Below are 17,937 nucleotides of genomic sequence, written 5' to 3' on the forward strand. Positions count from 1 at the left end.
CCTTCCCTCCCAGAGAGCCTTTCTTTAAAAGCTGTGTGGAAGAAAAAGGAATCTGCGCCAGAGAGGAAAATTTTGTGTCAGAGGTAGTCGTACCAGCAGCGGAGCAACAGCACTAGAAACGTCTGCGCCGCGACAATACGAGGGAATACCATTGTCTGTGCTGGAAAGCGAAATATGATCTGAGAAAGTTGAATTTCTACTAGGAACATTGTGGATAATTCAACTTTCATGATGGTAAATTAGGAAAGTCATTTGCATGGATTAAGCAGCTGATCATACTTTTTGCCTGTAGATTTCTGAAAGATGGGTCAACAGATTTGTGAATTTTCAGAGGAAAAGTCTCCTACGTTGAAAGATTATGTCATGTAATGTGTGGTATTACCATAAAATGAAAGTAGTGACATTTACGTCATTTTGACAGTTTTCATATGAAACCGTAGGAAGTCTGAGGCAGATTAGATGCAATCAATATATAGGGTGTAACGAGTATATAACTGTACTAAACTCTGACCTTAGCAGATAGGCAACACTGGATGCCGATTTTGAGATGAAAGTGGTCACTGCACGGCTGTCTCGGCCGTTGTTACTTTTCGTGACCAGAGCCGCTACTTCTCAGCCAAGTAGCTCCTTAGTTGCTCTCACAAGGGCCGAGTGCACCCTCCTCACCAACAGTCCACCCAGACGATGGCCCGTCCACGTGCCAGACAAACGTAGCTGTGAAACTTCCTGGTAGATTAAAACTGTGTGCCCGACCGAGACTCGAACTCGGGACCTTTGCCTTTCGCGGGCAAGTGGTCTACCAACTGAGCTACCGAAGCCTTTCGCGGGCAAGTGCTCTACCAACTGAGCTCAGCTTCGGTAGCTCAGTTGGTAGAGCACTTGCCCGCGAAAGGCAAAGGGAGTGAAGGTGCGGATCATGCACAGCTATACTCGTAACACGACGTCCTGTGGCTCCACGAAAAGCATTATTCAACATGGTGGAGTTGCTGTCGGGTTCCTCCGAGCCATAATCCGTAAGCAGTGGTCATCCACTGCAGTAGTAGCCCATGGGCGGCCTGAGCGAGGCATATCATCGACAGTTTCTGTCTCTCTGTATCTCATGTACCTCATCCATGTCCGAACAACATCGCTTTGGTTCACTCCGAGACGCCTGGACACTTCCCTTTTTGGAAATAAAACACGAGCATTGTTGGGAATTGTCAAAGACGATCTCGATTTGCGGAAGGCCGGCATATACCAGATTTCTTGTGAGTGTGGGAAGACTTACATGGGACAGACAGTGCGCACCATCGAAGATCGTTGCCGAGAACATCAGAAGCACACTCGACTTACGTATCCCAACAAGTCGGCAGTTGCGGAGCACTATTTTTCCGAAAACCACGAAATGGACTACCAACTACTTGGTCAATTTGCTTTATAGGCGATTTTTGGCCACAGGACAACTAAAAAGTCGACCATTTTTTACTGAGTGTGGTACAACCTAAAAGCCGGCTATTTCCTATCCAGTGTGGTAAGACCTTTCCGTGATGCCACAACTGTTGAACGCCGATTTGTGCAGCGATGCACACTGCAGAGTACATATGGTGCGATGTGCAACTCAAACCATAGCCGTTGTGATGTGAACTAGAAACCTATTCACACTATGACACTTACAGCGCTATCTACTGGTAAAAATTTTCGTTCTTTCATCCATGAAATTTCCTCTGTACCAATAATATGCGGTTTAAATTTGAGCAGCGGTTCTCTTTCTACAGCGTTTTTCTACAGGAAATTTAATTATCGAACCCTGTATACATGGTGTCTCAGGAAGAATTGCCAATATTCAGTAATACGACAGGAACGATCTTTTCTAGGAAAAAATTCTAATAAACACAGGCTTTAAAATTCGTACCTTTAGAGCTATGATCACTTGTTCAGTAGAAGAGGTGTGTTTCACAGAATCGGAGATGAACAAGTGCTTGTCGGTCTTATGGTATGCAGTTTATAGCCCATACTTGCCGTCTTAAAGGCATTATTGACTAACATCAACCCCCCACGTCCAATCTCAAAGGCCGTTTCAGCGTGTATTTAAAACAAACATGATTTGCAACCTCATAGCGGAGCTACTAACGCCACTCTTGTGCGACTGGTGCGAAATTTGAGTAGACGTCATGTTTGAGATGTAGAAATACGACTATCGTTTTTCATTTATGTCGCACAACTCTTGCTTGGTGTTACGATTCTTTTTCCGCCAGTGAGTAAATATATCTTCTGAAACTCGCGGACTGAAAAGGATGGCAAAGGTGCAACTTTTTCTGCTTTACTGCGCAGAGCAGTGGTTGTAATATACCCGGTTGCAGGACTTTGCAGGCAACGCATTACTGTATACAACATTACGGCAGAAACTGGGACACCACTGTCGTAATTTAAAGTCTAAAACTCTAAGTATTCCAGAAGATGCAAGGTTTAGATCAGTGAAAGGAAGTCTGCCACTTCATTGTGCCTCTAGTTTTCATTCCGGTAGAAAAGAAACAAACGTGTGACATTTACAGAAACGTGACTATGTTGAAAGTTAGTCATTTTGGGGGGGGAGGGGGAGAAGAGGTAGAGTCGGGGGGGGGGGGGGGCATGTTTACGTCTCATCGGCTGATGTAATTTGACGTGTATCCTATCTATCTGACATGGTTCGAGGCTCATTCACATGGCTGTGAGTGTTACAGCTACATAGTTGAGTACATGGATGCAGAATACATCAACATAGTCCTTCTGAATGGCGAAACTCACGGTAATGGGAGAGTTGTTCGTCGTCTGTACCAAGATCGTTCTCCATAACGTCAGACTCCATACTCTTTCCGCCAACGCAACAAGGGAGGTTATCTTCACCTTCAGCAAGCAAGACTGTTGTGTCCGAAGGAGACGCCACGCACGCAAATTAGAAGAGGCCGTACTTCATGAGGCTGAAGAGAAACCGCCAACGAGTACAGAAGCAATTTCTTTGGCTATTAATGAGTAGAACATTATAATAAGCGATTAACTATGTCAAGCTAATCAATTACCTGTAAAAGTGGTCCCATCAAAAACATGTTTTCAAATGGTCGTAACACAACAGTGCGCTTCCGGACGTGGGTACCAATTCAAAATATGATCCAGTCACTCCGCTCTAAAAGTACTAGAAGTCTGTAACGGGTATTTCCGAACACCCCGTAGATAGGTTGTCTGTCCTAAGAGTTGTCAGGCTCATTTTTGTCTGGTGTGTCAGGAGATATTTGTAGTTTTGCGTTTGAGAAGTGTTGCTGCAATCAGCCCAAACAAACAGTGCTCTTCAAGATTGAAAGGCCCCGAGTTTGAGTCTCGGTCCGGCACACAATTTTAATCTGTCAGGAAGTTTCATACTGCACATCAAGTCTTTCATGCGATGCCCAGAATCGGTTTGTTTCCCGTTGCGAAGAACATGTTTTTTTACGCAGCAGATTTACGTTCACATTCGACAGAGTGGTCCTAAACTTGGCTATGCGATATTCGTTTTATCTTCATGTATTAACAGCAACATTAAACATCTAAGAGTAACCAGTACTCCAGCAGCGACGACAAACCCGTGCCCAACACTGACCGGTATTGCCGTGCAGAAGCGCTGCTCATTCGCTGCTAGAGTAGCATGTTATCTTTCATGTTGTACAGTCCCGGTTAACACATATCGATTAAACGAATATCGTACTGCGCTAATTTACGCCGGCTCTGCCGCGTGGGCATGTAAAATTCAGCTTAAATAAATATGTCGCTTGTAACGGGAAACAAACCGATGCTTTCCGTCGAAACTCGGCGTCGTATGATAAACGTCATGAACAGTATTCGTTTCAGGTGACCCCAGATACACAGTGTAAAAACGAAACTGCAAATATCTATTTATTGAAACTTCCTGGCAGATTAAAACAATGTGCCCGACCGAGACTCGAACTCGGGACCTTTGCTTTTCGCGGGCAAGCGCTCTACCATTTTTTTTATTCTCATTTTGTTCGCTTTCGTTCGTTGCAGCTGCTCGGGGCGGACGTCGTGACATCCGTTTAAGTTCGTTATTGATCTAATAACTCAGTTTTTTTATTACAGAGGGCAATTAATCCTCTGACCGAACACGCTAAGCTACCGTGCCGGCACCATCTGAGCTACCGAAGCACGACTCACGCCCGGTCCTCACAGCTTTTCTTCTGCCAGTACCTCTTCTCCTACCTTCCCAACTTAACAGAAGCTCTCCTGCGAACCTTGTAGAACTAGCACTCCTGAAGGAAAGGATATTGCGGAGACATGGCTTAGCCACAGCCTGGGGGATGTTTCCAGAATGAGGTTTTCACTCTGCAGTGGTGTGTGCGCTGATATGAAACTTCCTGGCAAATTAAAGATTCTGGAGACATCCCGCAGGTTATGGCTAAGCCATGTCTCCGCAATATCCTTTCTTTCAGGAGTGCTAGTTCTGCAAGGTTCGCAGGAGAGCTTCTGTAAAGTTTGGAAGGTAGGAGACGAGATACAGCCAGAAGTAAAGCTCTGAGGACCCGCCGTGAGTCGTGCTTCGGTAACTCAGATGGTAAATCACCTGCCCGCGAAAGGCAAAGGTCCCGAGTTCGAGTCTCGGTCGGGCACACAGTTTTAATCTGCCAGGAAGTTTCATATCAGCGCACACTCCGCTGCAGAGTGAAAATCTCATTCTGGATCTATTTATTTAGCGTATGGCTCATAACATCACAGTAAAAATTACAGAAACTACACGATTATAAAAAAGAAAAAAATCACATATCTATAAACAGAGCAATAAATAACTGTTTATATATAAGGACACCACGAATTGTAAATTTACACTCACAGAAGAGCAATCACAGACCAACGTCCAGCTTAGATAATATATAGTCGATAACCTCTTGGGTCGTCATTAGGAAATCCTGTGGGTCACTACCATATGCCCTTAGTGGGCATTCCTGCACGATGTGTTTGACCGTCTGTCTCTCAGAGCCACAGTCGCAAGCGGCCGAAGGAAGTTTACCCCATCTGTGTAAGGGTTCGGCACATCTCCCACAGTTGTTTCTGATGCGATTAAGAGTTGACCAAACTTTGCGAGGGCAATCAAATCCTTTTGGTTTACTAAAGATGCATGGCATACTGTGGCACTTTACTGCTGTTCGGCTCTCTCATTCCTCTTTCCATCGGTCATTTACTTTAAAGTTGGTTTGGTGCAGCGCCTGCGCGGTCTTTACTGGAGGATGCCCAGATCGGAGTCGGTTTCCTTGGATGTCGTGAGTATCTTCATGGATTTGTAATTAAGGCTTGGTCACGATTTTTTGAAATCCTCTAACGAGAGCGTGTTCTCGGCGCAGGTTAGTAGGGGCTACGTTACTGAGAACGGGCAGCCACACAGCAGGAGTTGGCCTGATTGTGCCTGATATAATACGCATTGTTGCATTAAGTTGGCTATCTGCCATGTGTGTGAGTTTGCTGTTGAGCCGCACTGGGGCGCAGTATTCAGCCACTGGATACACAAAGCCAAGTGCGGATGTTCTTAACGTAGATGCTGTGGAGCCCCAAGTGGTGCCACAGAGCTTCTGCAATATCTTGTTGCGTGTTTTGAGTTTCGCTGCAGTTTTCGTCAGGTGTTCTTTGAATGTTAGTATCCTATCTACGGTAACCCCAAGGTACTTTGGGTGTTTGTTGTGATTTAGTATTTTCGCGTCTAGATATACCGGGTGATGAAAAAGTCAGTATAAATTTGAAAATTTAATAAACCACTGAATAATGTAGATAGAGAGGTAAAAATTGACACACACGCTTGGAATGACATGGGGTTTCTTTAGAACCAAAAAGAAAGTATTGCTAGACGCGTGAAAGGTCTCTTGTGCGCGTCGTTTGGTGATGATCGCGTGCTCAGCAGCCACTTTCGTCATGCTTGGCCTCCCAGATCCGCAGACCCCAGTCCGTGCGATTATTGGCTTTGGGGTTACCTGAAGTCGTAAGTGTATCGTGATCGACCGACATCACTAGGGATGCTGAAAGACAACATCGGACTGCAATGTCACACCGTAGCTCCGTACAAGCTTTACAGTGCTGTTCACAACATTATTTCTCGACTACAGCTATTGTTGAGGAATGATGGTGGACATATTCAGCATTTCCTGTAAAGCACATCATCTTCGCTTTGTCTTACTTTGTTATGCTTATTATTGCTATTCTGATCAGACGACGCGCCATCTGTCGGACATTTTTTGAACTTTTCTTTTTTTCTTTTTTTGGTTCTAATAAAACCCCATGTCATTGCAAACATCTGTGTCAATTTGTATATCTCTATCTACATTATTCCGTGATGTATTCAGTTTTCAAATTTATACTGACTTTTTGATCACCTGGTACATGTAGTTCTCTGTATATCTGATGAAATACCAGAGAAAGTGAGCCTTACGTCTCAATAGTAGAGACACTTGGTATAAGGGGACGGACCTCAACAATCCGCCCTTAAAAACTGATCCGGCGCTGAAAAGAAATAACCTTTTAAGACGCTGTTCAACACATGTACACCGGTTCTGTTTCTGACTTGCACGCTTTACTTTTCTGTAAAGTTTAATTTAATCTTTGCTTGAAAATTCCGTGGGGTTGGAGAAGGCGAGGAGTGTAGTGGATAATGAATCGGAATTAAATGCGAAAAAATTGGAATTCAGGAACGGTGCAGTTTGCGAATTACAGCTGCGCACGGAGAGTACAGTATTTTAGAGTGTAGGCATAACCGGGAGTAGCGAGACGGGCCGTAATGAAATTGAGCAGAAAATCCCGTTATTGTGCGCGAGTAATGGATTGCCTGTGGGCGCAGCTGCAGCTGCAGTAATGCCCCGGTCTGGTGTAATGCGAGCACAGCAGAGGCCGCTGCGAGCCAAAGCCCGCAGGCCTCTGGCTGAGCCGCCGCCCAGCTGCGGCCCTGCAGCCACCCCCACCCCCACCCCCTCCCTAGTCCCACCATCTGTGGCTGAACTGCGGTTCTTATTTATTGCAGTATAGCCCGCCATACCCCTCACGTTTTAAAACACTTGCTGCCCCTTATATTGGTTTCCCAGCCACCGATCAGAATATCTTATTACACATTCATGAGAGCTCTCTTGGACAAATGGATTGTTACAGCACAGTAAATGTATGTCTAGTACGTACAGATCTGAAACCGAGGCAAAAAAGTGGTATTCTGCAGGATACCGAGACACCGTGGCCTCTGACAGCACGATCTAGTGTGTAACCACCCCTTTTGCCGATAAGAAACTGTAGTTGATAAATTGAAATGATTTTTACGGATAGTAAATGAAATTACTATCAATACTCATGAAATTAAGAGAAATGTTAAGGAATATTAAAATTACTAAGAACATATTGACGTAAGCAGTACAGGGTGTTACAAAAGGGTAGGGCCAAATGTTTAGGAAACATTCCTCACACACAAAGAAAGAAAATATTTTATGTGGATGTGTGTCCGGAAACGCTTACTTTCCATGTTAGAGCTCATTTTATTACTTCTCTTCATATCACATTAATCATAGAATGGAAACACACAGCAACAGAACGTGCCAGCGTGACTTCAAACACTTTGTTACAGTAAATGTTCAAAATGTCCTCTGTTAACGAGGATACATGCATCCACCCTCCGTCGTATGGAATCCCTGATGCGCTGATGCAGCCTTGGAGAATGGCGTATTGTATCATAGCCGTCCACAATACGAGTACGAAGAGTCTCTGCATTTGGTACCGGGGTTGCGTAGACAAGAGCTTTCAAATGCTCCCATAAAGGAAAGTCAAGAGGGTTGAGGTCAGGAGAGCGTGGAGGCTATGGAATTGGTCCGCCACTACCAATCCATCGGTCACCGAATTTGTTGTTGAGAAGCGTACTAACACTTCGACTGAAATTTGCAGGAACTCCATCGCGCATGAACCACATGTTGTGTCGTACTTGTAAAGGCGCATGTTGTAGCAGCACAGGTAGAGTATCCCGTATGAAATCATGATAACGTGCTCCATTGTGCGTAGGTTGTCGAAACTAAAATGAGCTCTAACATGGAAATTAAGCGTTTCCGGACACATGTCGACATAACATTTTTCTTTATTTGTGTGTGAGGAATGTTTCCTGAAACTTTGGCAGTACCTTTTTGTAACACCCTGTATACAAGGAGCAACTACGACTATCGTATAATAATGCAAGGCACTGTTCCATTTACCATTACTTTTACTGCTGTTATTCCTTCTGACACTACTTCGAATTTAGTCTGATAGTATATTGCTTGTATGTGTTATGAAAGCTAAACGTCTTAATCCGAAGATAAAGTTCAAAAATGATTCGAATGGCTCTGAGCACTATGGGACTTAACTTCTAAGGTTATCAGTCCCATAGAACTTAGAACTACTCAAACCTAACTAACTTAAGGATATCACACACATTCATGCCCGAGGCAGGATTCCAACCTGCGACCGTAGCGGTCGCGCGGTTCCAGACTGTAGCGCCTAGAATCGTTCGCCACCCCAGCCGGCGAGGATAAGGTTATTTACTTTAAAGTAGCGCAAGAAAAAAATGGCTCTGAGCACTATGGGACTCAACTGCTGTGGTCATTAGTCCCCTAGAACTTAGAACTACTTAAACCTAACTAACCTAAGGACATCACACACATCCATGCCCGAGGCAGGATTCGAACCTGCGACCGTAGCAGTCGCACGGTTCCGGACTGCGCGCCTAGAGTAGCGCAAGAGATACCTTGCAGTGACAGATTATAAATTTTTTCTGATATTTACTGGCTTTGGGAAGCTGTATGTACTTTAACAAACGGTATCTGAGATGTTTTCAATAAGAGAAACTAAGTGACTTTTTCCAAAAAAACTATTTTACAATAGTAAACTGCATGAAACTTACACGACTAAACAGGACGTTCTTCAATTGTCAGGGTTAGTTGCTCATTCAATCTACAACGTGTATCTATGGATCGCATTCTTAAGTGCTAGTCACGTTTACTCAAATACGCTTTGACTGAAAGTTTATAAATTTTGTGCTGAACCAACAGAGAAAGGATATTTAATTCAATTCACGTAGGCTTCCAGAGAGAAGCTTCAAATACAGTGTTTTATTTGTTGCACAGCTTCCCACCATAGACCTGTTTTTAGCCGCGTGAAGTTAATAACGAAAAAATAACATAGATTACCGAATTCTATCATCCCTCCCTACAACGTTAAAGAAAGTAGACCTTCATGGAGGACGGCATATCATTCTATTGTTCTCAAGTCCATACAACGAAAACACAGCATCCCTGAGATAAAGACCAAGAAAAGAAAACAATAAATAAAAACCTACTTAACAGCTTAGTACTCACGCGTGAGAGGAGACAGCAAAAGGGATACAAGATCGCAGCCTATAATCAACTGCATGAAGGTGCAGAAAAAAGTGCACACGACTGCAATAAGGACGCATGATTTGTATCAACAGGACATGTGTTGTGTAACCGAAAAAAGTGTCATAATGGCCTCTCCATTGGCAAAAGGTTACCTTTTAAGCCTCCATTCGAATCTCCAGTAGGTAACTGACAAGTGGAGTTGATCAAGAGAAAAAGATTGAATAAGGAACGAAAGAGGAACATTCTACTAGTCGAAGCGTGGAAAAACAGAATTCTGTATGAGCTAAGGTAATTAAACAATCCGAAAAGAAAAACCGCAAAGGCTCAATCTAGATACGGTGTTTGTCACTGAAGATAATGATTTCTGGCCAGATGAAGGGAGAGAAATATTAACATCAGCAATAAATAGTATAAAGGGAATACAATTCGTTTCGAACAGGAAGTCTGGACGGAGAATGAATTGCCGTGAAGAGTTCAGTGATGAGAGTAATGTCATGAGAGTCGACAACAAACCAATACAGTCAATAACAGTTGAAGCATACGAGCTATCTTCACAAGCAGGTGCTAAAAATATGGAGGGAGTGTATGAAGATATGGATCGTGTAATTCAGTATATAAAGTGAAATGAAAATTTAATAATCGCCGGTCACTGCACTGATCAAGTAGTCAAGGAATATAAGAAATAGTTACAGGAGAACATTTTTCTAAGGTTGTAAGTACTGCGATAAAGTATACCACAGTCGACAGTTCAGTAGAAGAGGAATGATATCTCTAAAAACAGCAATGATATCTCTAACAGCACCTGGGCAGACAAATATAGGTACAAAGAAGGTAACTGCACAGCAAAACTTTGGTTAACAGAAAAAATACTTCAGCTGATCAAGGCAACGAGGAACTACAAAAATGCTGGGTAATTGACAGCAATACAGCATTATGATCCGTTTCCAATTGAAATTAAAAGGAAGTGCATGGAAGCTAAGTGAATTCGTTGCAAGGAAAATGTAAAGAAATTGAAAAATAAATGGTTGTAGGAAGGACAGATTCAGCATGTAGGAAGTCAAAAAGCCTACGGTGAAACTGAAAGCAAAGGCATCAAATATAGAGCAACTGCAGTGGAGAGCAGTTCCACTGCTAAACGGAGAATAAAAAGTGGATAGACGGAATAAGTACATTGAAGAACTATACCAAGGGGAGAAACAAACAGGTAATTTACCTTCAGAAATTCTGAAATCAGTCGTGTAAAAAGACTATTTAATTTGGTGTGTTGGTTTTACGAGACTGGAGATATACATCGCACTTTCGAAAAAATATAATCCACACGTTTCCGAATATAGCAAGGAAAGATATGTGCGGGAACTATCGTACGATGAGCTTAGTAACTCATACATCAGAATTATCGTTAAGAACAATATACAGAAGAGCGGAGAAGATATCTGAGGACCTGTTATATGACCATCAGTTTGGCGTTGGAAAACTTAAAGGCCCACGATAAGTAGTTCTAACGTTGCGATTGATAGTGGAAGCAAGAATTAAGATAAATCAAGACGCGTTCACAGAATTTTGGACCTATAAAAAGCGTCCAACAACGAAAATTGCACATGATTTTAAAATTACAGGAATAATAGTGGTAAGCCATAGCGACAAGCGAGTTGTACACACTACGTTTGAGAACCAAGGAGGAACAATTAGAGTGGAAGAGCAATAATGAAGTGCTGGAATTAAAAACGGTGTAAGTCAAGGACGCAGTATTTCTCCCCTTCTTTTTCGTCCGTTCATCGAAGAAGTAGTGACGAAAATAAAAGACAATCTGAAAAATAGGGTTAAAATTCAGCGTGAAAGAATATATACTGTTAGATTAGTTTATGACATTGCTATCCTGAATGGGAGCGAGAAAGAACTGCACGGCATCCTGAATTAAATGCAAAGTAAACTGAGCACAGAATGTGGACTACGAGTAAACCGAAGGAAGACCGAAGTGATGTGCAGCAGTATTGGAATTAGTGATAAAACTGACATCATAGTTGAGGATCACGAAGATGAAGTAACGGAATTCTGCTATTTTGGGTGCAAAAAACGTGATGGGGGACGCAAGAATGGCATAAAAAGCAAACTGACACAGGCTAAGTGTACATTTCTGGCCAAGGGAAATATCGAACATGGGGCTTAACTTGAGGAAGAAATTTTAGAAAATATGCGTTTGGAACCCAGAATTGTTCGGAAGTTAATCATGGATTCCGGCAAAGAGTTTGACATATGGGGCTAAAAAAAGGAAGTCAGAAATTGGGTGGATTGATAAAATATGAAATGAGGAACTTCTCCGCTGCTATGATTCCTCGTCGTATCCAGTCCGTCTGTGCAGTGTACCGGTACTTCCCTTACTGCGTGAAGTTCCCGCAACGCCAAGTTCGCACTCGCGGTGGTCACTAGTCATAATGTTTGGACTCGTCAGCGTAGCATGCCCTCATGCATTTCCTGGAACATCTGGTCACTAATGCATTAATAACTCTACATTTACATCTATTCGACGCAGCTTTAGGTATCACTGTCACTTCTTTTCTTGCACCAGTGTGGAATGGTGTGCGGAATGAATGACTTTCTATGGGCACGGATTTCTCTTGTGCTCCAGTCATGGTCATTTCGGGAGATGTATTTGGGAATCAGTGATACAGTCTGCCTTTTTTTCCAACACATATTGTGTATTTTGTCATTAATCGACCTCGCAGCGCCCAACAATTCGCTTGTAGCGTTTGCCTTTCGAGTTCGATAAACATCTCTTCGACTTTTTTCACTTACTGAACGAATCGTGGCTAATCGCGCAAGCAGGAAAGGTAAAAACGCGATGAATAAAATTATAACCATTGCCAATAGGCAATTTCTGCTTCCCTTGAAAGCAATCAGAGTATATCGCCAATCTATATTAGTGTTAGCCGCAGGATATGGTGCGAGCATTTGGGCTCATAGATTGCACCTAGTGAAGACAGCCTCGTTAGTGAGAAGTGTTCAACGAGGCGAGTTACTAAGATTATCTGGAGCCTATTGCGTTATGCCGAATGATGCTTTGTTAGTACCTCTAGGAATATTCTTCCCACTGGACTTGGAAATTAGGAAAAGGAGAGCCTTTTACTGGTTAAAGAAAGGAAATCAAATGGAAGTACGAAAGGTGCTTGGAACTGAGACCAATTAGAAAAGTTAATAAAAGATCGCGTATTACAACTGTGGTGTAACGAATGTGACCCTTCTGTCGCAAGCGGGAGAACATACGAATTTCTCACAAACATCAGAAAGAGATTAAAAGTGACACGAACAGTGACTTTTACAGTGCTACAATCACGCGAGTGTGACAACTTATTTGTACCTTTTTATTTGTTTGGCTTTACCATTCAGGACAATGTGTTGTCAATGTCTGTAGACAATGCAAAAGATAGCGTAGCTAACTTGCTAAAAGAATTCCCGGAACTCTTGTCTGAAGGTTTAGGCAAGGCTATCAATTTTGTTGCACATATGAAAGACAATGCTGAGCTGAAATTTTGCCGGGCCTGAACTGTTCGCATTGCATTACGGGAACTTAAAGTATTGCACGATAACGGAATTATTGTGCCCATCTCAGCTAGTCAAGCCGGCCAGTGTGACCGAGCGGTTTTGGGCGCTTCAGTCTGGAACCGCGCGACCGCTACGGGCATGGATGTGTGTGATGTCTATAGGTTAGTAAGGTTTAAGTAGTTCTAAGTTCTAGGGGACTGATGACCTCAAATGTGCAGTCCCATAGTGCTAAAAGCCATTAGAACGTGTTTTTTTCATGTAGTCAATGGCCAAATCCACAAACCTTCAGGTCATATTCACCTCTCTGTTGACTTTAAGTCTACAGTCAACCCACAAACTGTAATCGATACTTATCCAGTGCTACGCCCAGAGGATCTCATGGACAATTTAGGCTCTAGCTATTTTTCAAGTATCACTCGATGCAGAATCGCAAAAAGTGTGTGTAGTAAATACTCATTTGGGCTTGTTTAAATATTGGCGTTTGCCTTTTGGCAGTGCTTCCGCACCCGTCATTTTCCAACGTTATCTGGAACAGTTGACTGCACAAGTGCCAAACTGTTCAAACTATTTGGACGATATTATACTAGCAGGTCGTACACCTAAATTTACATACTTTGTTTCGTGTGTTGTCTGATGCAGGACTAAATTGTAGACTGAACAAGTGTGATTTTTTTAAAACCTGAGTTGCAGTATTTTGGTCATGCCATAAACAGCCAAGGTGATCATCCTTTTCAGTCGAATTTGTTAGCCATACGCAATTTGCCAGTTCCTCGTAATCACACAGAAATGCAGTCAGTTTAAGGGAAAATTACTGTTACATTTGGTTCATTCTGAATGCTGCACAAATCGTGGCTCTATTGCATCGCATTGCATTGGACACGTGAGTGCCAAGTAGCTTCTCAAAAACTTAAAAGATGCATTGCTCAGTGATCAATGCTTGGTTCACTTTGATCCAGAAAAACCACTTGTATTGCAAGTTGACGCTTCCTCTTATGGAACGAGTGCAGTCCTTTCGCACAGAATTGGTGATAAAGGCAGGCCTATTGCTTTCACATCAAAAGTGTCGTCCAAAGCTGAGTGTAACTCTTTACAAATTGAAAAAGAGGCTTTGGCTATTTTGTATGGTGTTAACAAATTCCAGCACTATTTGTATAGCCGAAAATTCTACTTAGTAACGGATGACAAGCCTTTGCAGTCCTTCTTTCATCTGACGAAACCATTTCCTGTACGAAATGTTCAAAAATTGCAAAGATGGGCTTCGTTGTTGTCTCAATACCATTACGAGACTGTGTATCGTCCGACGGCTAAACATGGTAATGCGGACGCACTTTCACGCCTTCCGATTGGCCCTGACAGATACTCTGACACTTCTGCTGCATCTTCTGCATCTTGTTGTCACATCGATACCCAGGATTCTGAACTGCTTCAATCTTTTCCGCTGAACTACAAGAAAATTGCACACGCCACGGAAACTAATCCAGATTTCAACATTTTGCTTAATTATACTCTCACATTTTGGCCTCGTTCCTTGAATAGCATAAAGAACTCTTAAGTGCGCCGATACTTCGGATGTCGGCATAGCCTCGGTGTACAGAAAGGTGTGATTCTTGTTCAAGATGACGGTGGACAGTGACGTGTACTGATGCCGAAATCTTTGTAAAAAGTACTGTTACAGTTACTTCACCAAGGACACTCGGGGATTGTTCGTACGAAACAGTTAGGCGTCGACACTGTACTTGGCAGGTTATGTACGCCCAAATAGAACAGACTGCAATCAGTCCGCTCCGCTACAAAAGGTTTTTGCTTGGCCTAAGTCGCAACGAGAGCACGTAGACTTTGCGGGACCTTTTCGGAACACTCTTTGTTTGTTTGTGGTTGACTTGTATAGCAAGTTTCCTTCGGTGACAATAAACACAGTAGTACAATTCAGTGGGTGTCATCGATATTTTGTCTAGAAGTTTTACGTGAAGCAATAGTGTCAGACAACGGACCTCAGTTCATGTCAAATGAATCTGAAACATTCTGCGAACGCAATGACATACGGCATCTAACTAGTGCACCGATCCATACACAGTCAAACGGCGAAGCGGAACGTTTTTTCAGAACATTCAAGCAGCAGATGGCCAAACTTCGCTCCGTACACACCAGGGATTGGCACTATTTCTCGCCTCATATCGCCCTCACCCACGAGACGGACCATCGCCGGTGGAATTGCTTCACGGCCGCCGCCATCGGACGCTGCTCCACCTGCTCCAACCTTCTCAGCATCCGGCGCCGCAGAAAGGGCGCAAGTATCGCTTCGCGACGCATGATGTTGTCTTTTACAGGGTTTTGAGCATTACACATAGCCAAGAACTCTAAATTATATTGCATGTCGCCCCTCATCTGCGACTACTACTTACAAATCTCGAAGTTAAGTACTGTCAATATGCTTATTTGAAATAAAACTACTAATGTAATTTGCTTGAATTGTTGTGTAGCGTTGCGAGAACTCAGCATCCTTGGTCACCCTATACGAGACGAGTGGCAATGTCCAACATATATAATTCTTAAGAACCTGTCGAATGAGTATTCAGTTAGCTACCTATTTAATGGCTATATAACATTTCATTGAGACCGTTCCAATGAATCTGGTTGTCAGTCCAAATCTCTTTTCAGCATACGTTTTTGTGATTATTCCACTTGAAACCGCTCCTGACGCAGATTTTTCTCGATATCTTATCACTGTTATTGTTTCTGGCGATTTATCGCCTATACTGTAATCCAGAAATAAATGGCGCTTTCCGTATATTTAGCATACATATTTCCAGTGTTTCGATTTTCATATGTACAACAGCATTTCCCTCGAATAGCCTCATGATGCTTTTGATGTTTCCCGTCAGACTATTTATACATACCGTGAAGAATGAAGACCTTATATTACTCACTTACGCCGTTAATAACGACGAGTCGCGTTCAGTGTGCTAGGAAGTCATCAATCCAAACACAAAGTTGTCTATCAAATATGTAAACTCGTATCTGTTTACACTTAATGACATTATGAACTTGTTCTCGTGCTTTTAGAAAGCGAATGAATGCGGCAGTACGTTCTGCCGCCCTCTGCATCTTGTGGACGAACAGAGCTCTTTGCGGGATTCGTGTTGATAAACGAGACCTTCATTAAAAAAAAAAAAAAGATGTGAGAATAAAGGTTAATCCGCAGTTTTGCGACTGAGCGATGTCAGGAATACAGGCCAATAATTATGTGCATATGTCGCACAAACAATCTTGAAAACTGGAATGACCTGCGCCTTCTTTCAATCTCATGGAATGCTTCGGTGCTCCAGCGGCCGATATTAAAGTTCTGCTACGCGGGAAAGAACATTTTTCTTAAAGATAAACGCACTTTTGGCTCCAGGGTAGCACTTTACGACTTTCTTAGAGCTATTACCGTTCGTTCACAGTCGTCCGTCAAGAAGTATTGCTTTCCTGGAACGGCTCATCCTCCACCGGCAAGATAGCCATACGCCTGGGTGAATGTGTTCCACGAGGAAGGATTATTCAGTTGTAAGAGATATCTTCCGACGATGTTCCTAGTCATACGTAATGTCATGAAAACATTCAACACCCTAACGGCAAACAACACTGTTTCGTAATCTTATAGGGATGTGCGTATAGTACAACCTTTATTCGCTGACACGCCGTAACACATCCGTCTTGTAGCAGACTATCTGATTGACTGCAGAAGTTTGTGTACGCCAACGGCAGTGGTCCATTACTGGCACTGTAGAGCAAAGTGTTAATCGTTGACATTGACGCCATCTGTCTGCTTCGGAGTTGGTGTTGGAGCATTGTAGCAATCACATTTTTTTCCTGGTGTATTTAGGCGCTGACGATTTCACTGAAATACGATTGTTTGTCCTTCAGTTATCGTCTTAATGTTCCTTTGGCTCGGGGCTCAGCTAGACGCGCAGCTCCGCATTTGCAACGAAAGTTACTAGAACTGTACGATAAATCCACTCAGTAGTGTCGTTGTGACGCAGAAAGTTCGCAGCCTTCATTTCATAAATGTTGTCCCACAGTATCTCTAAAGCAGCTGATGATTTCTTGTTGCAAGCAAGAATTTCATTACCTTCACACCACCATGAGGAGAATAGCTGAATGCTGTGAACAGTTACTAATCCTGAATTCGATCATCAACATTTTTCACTCTGGTAGATATACAGTGTGTTTCATAACTAATGTCGAAAATTGAATGTAACCGAAGCAAAAATATTCTAGCAATACTGCACTCATCTTGCACTGAATTACGAAATATTTCATACCCTCAGATTTTCTCGTCAGGCTCTGGACCTGTTAACGAGCGCTTTTGTACCTGTCCCTGTATACTCTGAACGTGTTTACGCGCGCCGCCAGTCTTTCTACCTGGTAGAAAGCGTAGACCAGTTGAGAGTACGAGGTAGGAGGACTGGTGGCGCGCGTAAACACGTTCAGAGCATACAGGGACAGGTACAAAAGCGAACGTGTTAACACGTTCAGAGCAGTTAATGGGCTAGACAAGGCTGTTTCTCTGATTTGATCCATTAGAAGCCGGCCGTGGTGGCCGAGCGGTTCTAGGCGCTAAAATCTGGAACCGCGCGACCGCTACGGTCGCAGGCTCGAATCCTGCCTCGGACATGGCTGTGTGTGGTGTCCTTAGGTTAGTTAGGTTTAAGTAGTTCTAAGTTCTAAGAGACTGATGACCTCAGAAGTTAAGTCCCATAATGCTCAGAGCCATTTGAACTATTTGATCCATTAGAAATGCTTTGTGAAAGCCTCCGACTGTGTAAACAGTGGATTTATTTAGAAATAACTTTTGTGCTACCGGTCACAATTTTCAGTTATTTATATTTTAAACGACGCGTTGGGACATGATTCTCATTTTCAAGTGAATTTTCTTGTGTGATATCCCTTTTTACGTAATGTTTCTGAGGTGTGAAGTGTTACATTGTTCTGTTGCCTTCCTGTAGTACATAAAAATGTATTCTTATGGTCCGTTTGTGTAGATTGTCAT

The sequence above is a fragment of the Schistocerca gregaria genome, chromosome 4 (assembly GCF_023897955.1).
Source record: "Schistocerca gregaria isolate iqSchGreg1 chromosome 4, iqSchGreg1.2, whole genome shotgun sequence".
Lineage (NCBI taxonomy): Eukaryota > Metazoa > Arthropoda > Insecta > Orthoptera > Acrididae > Schistocerca > Schistocerca gregaria.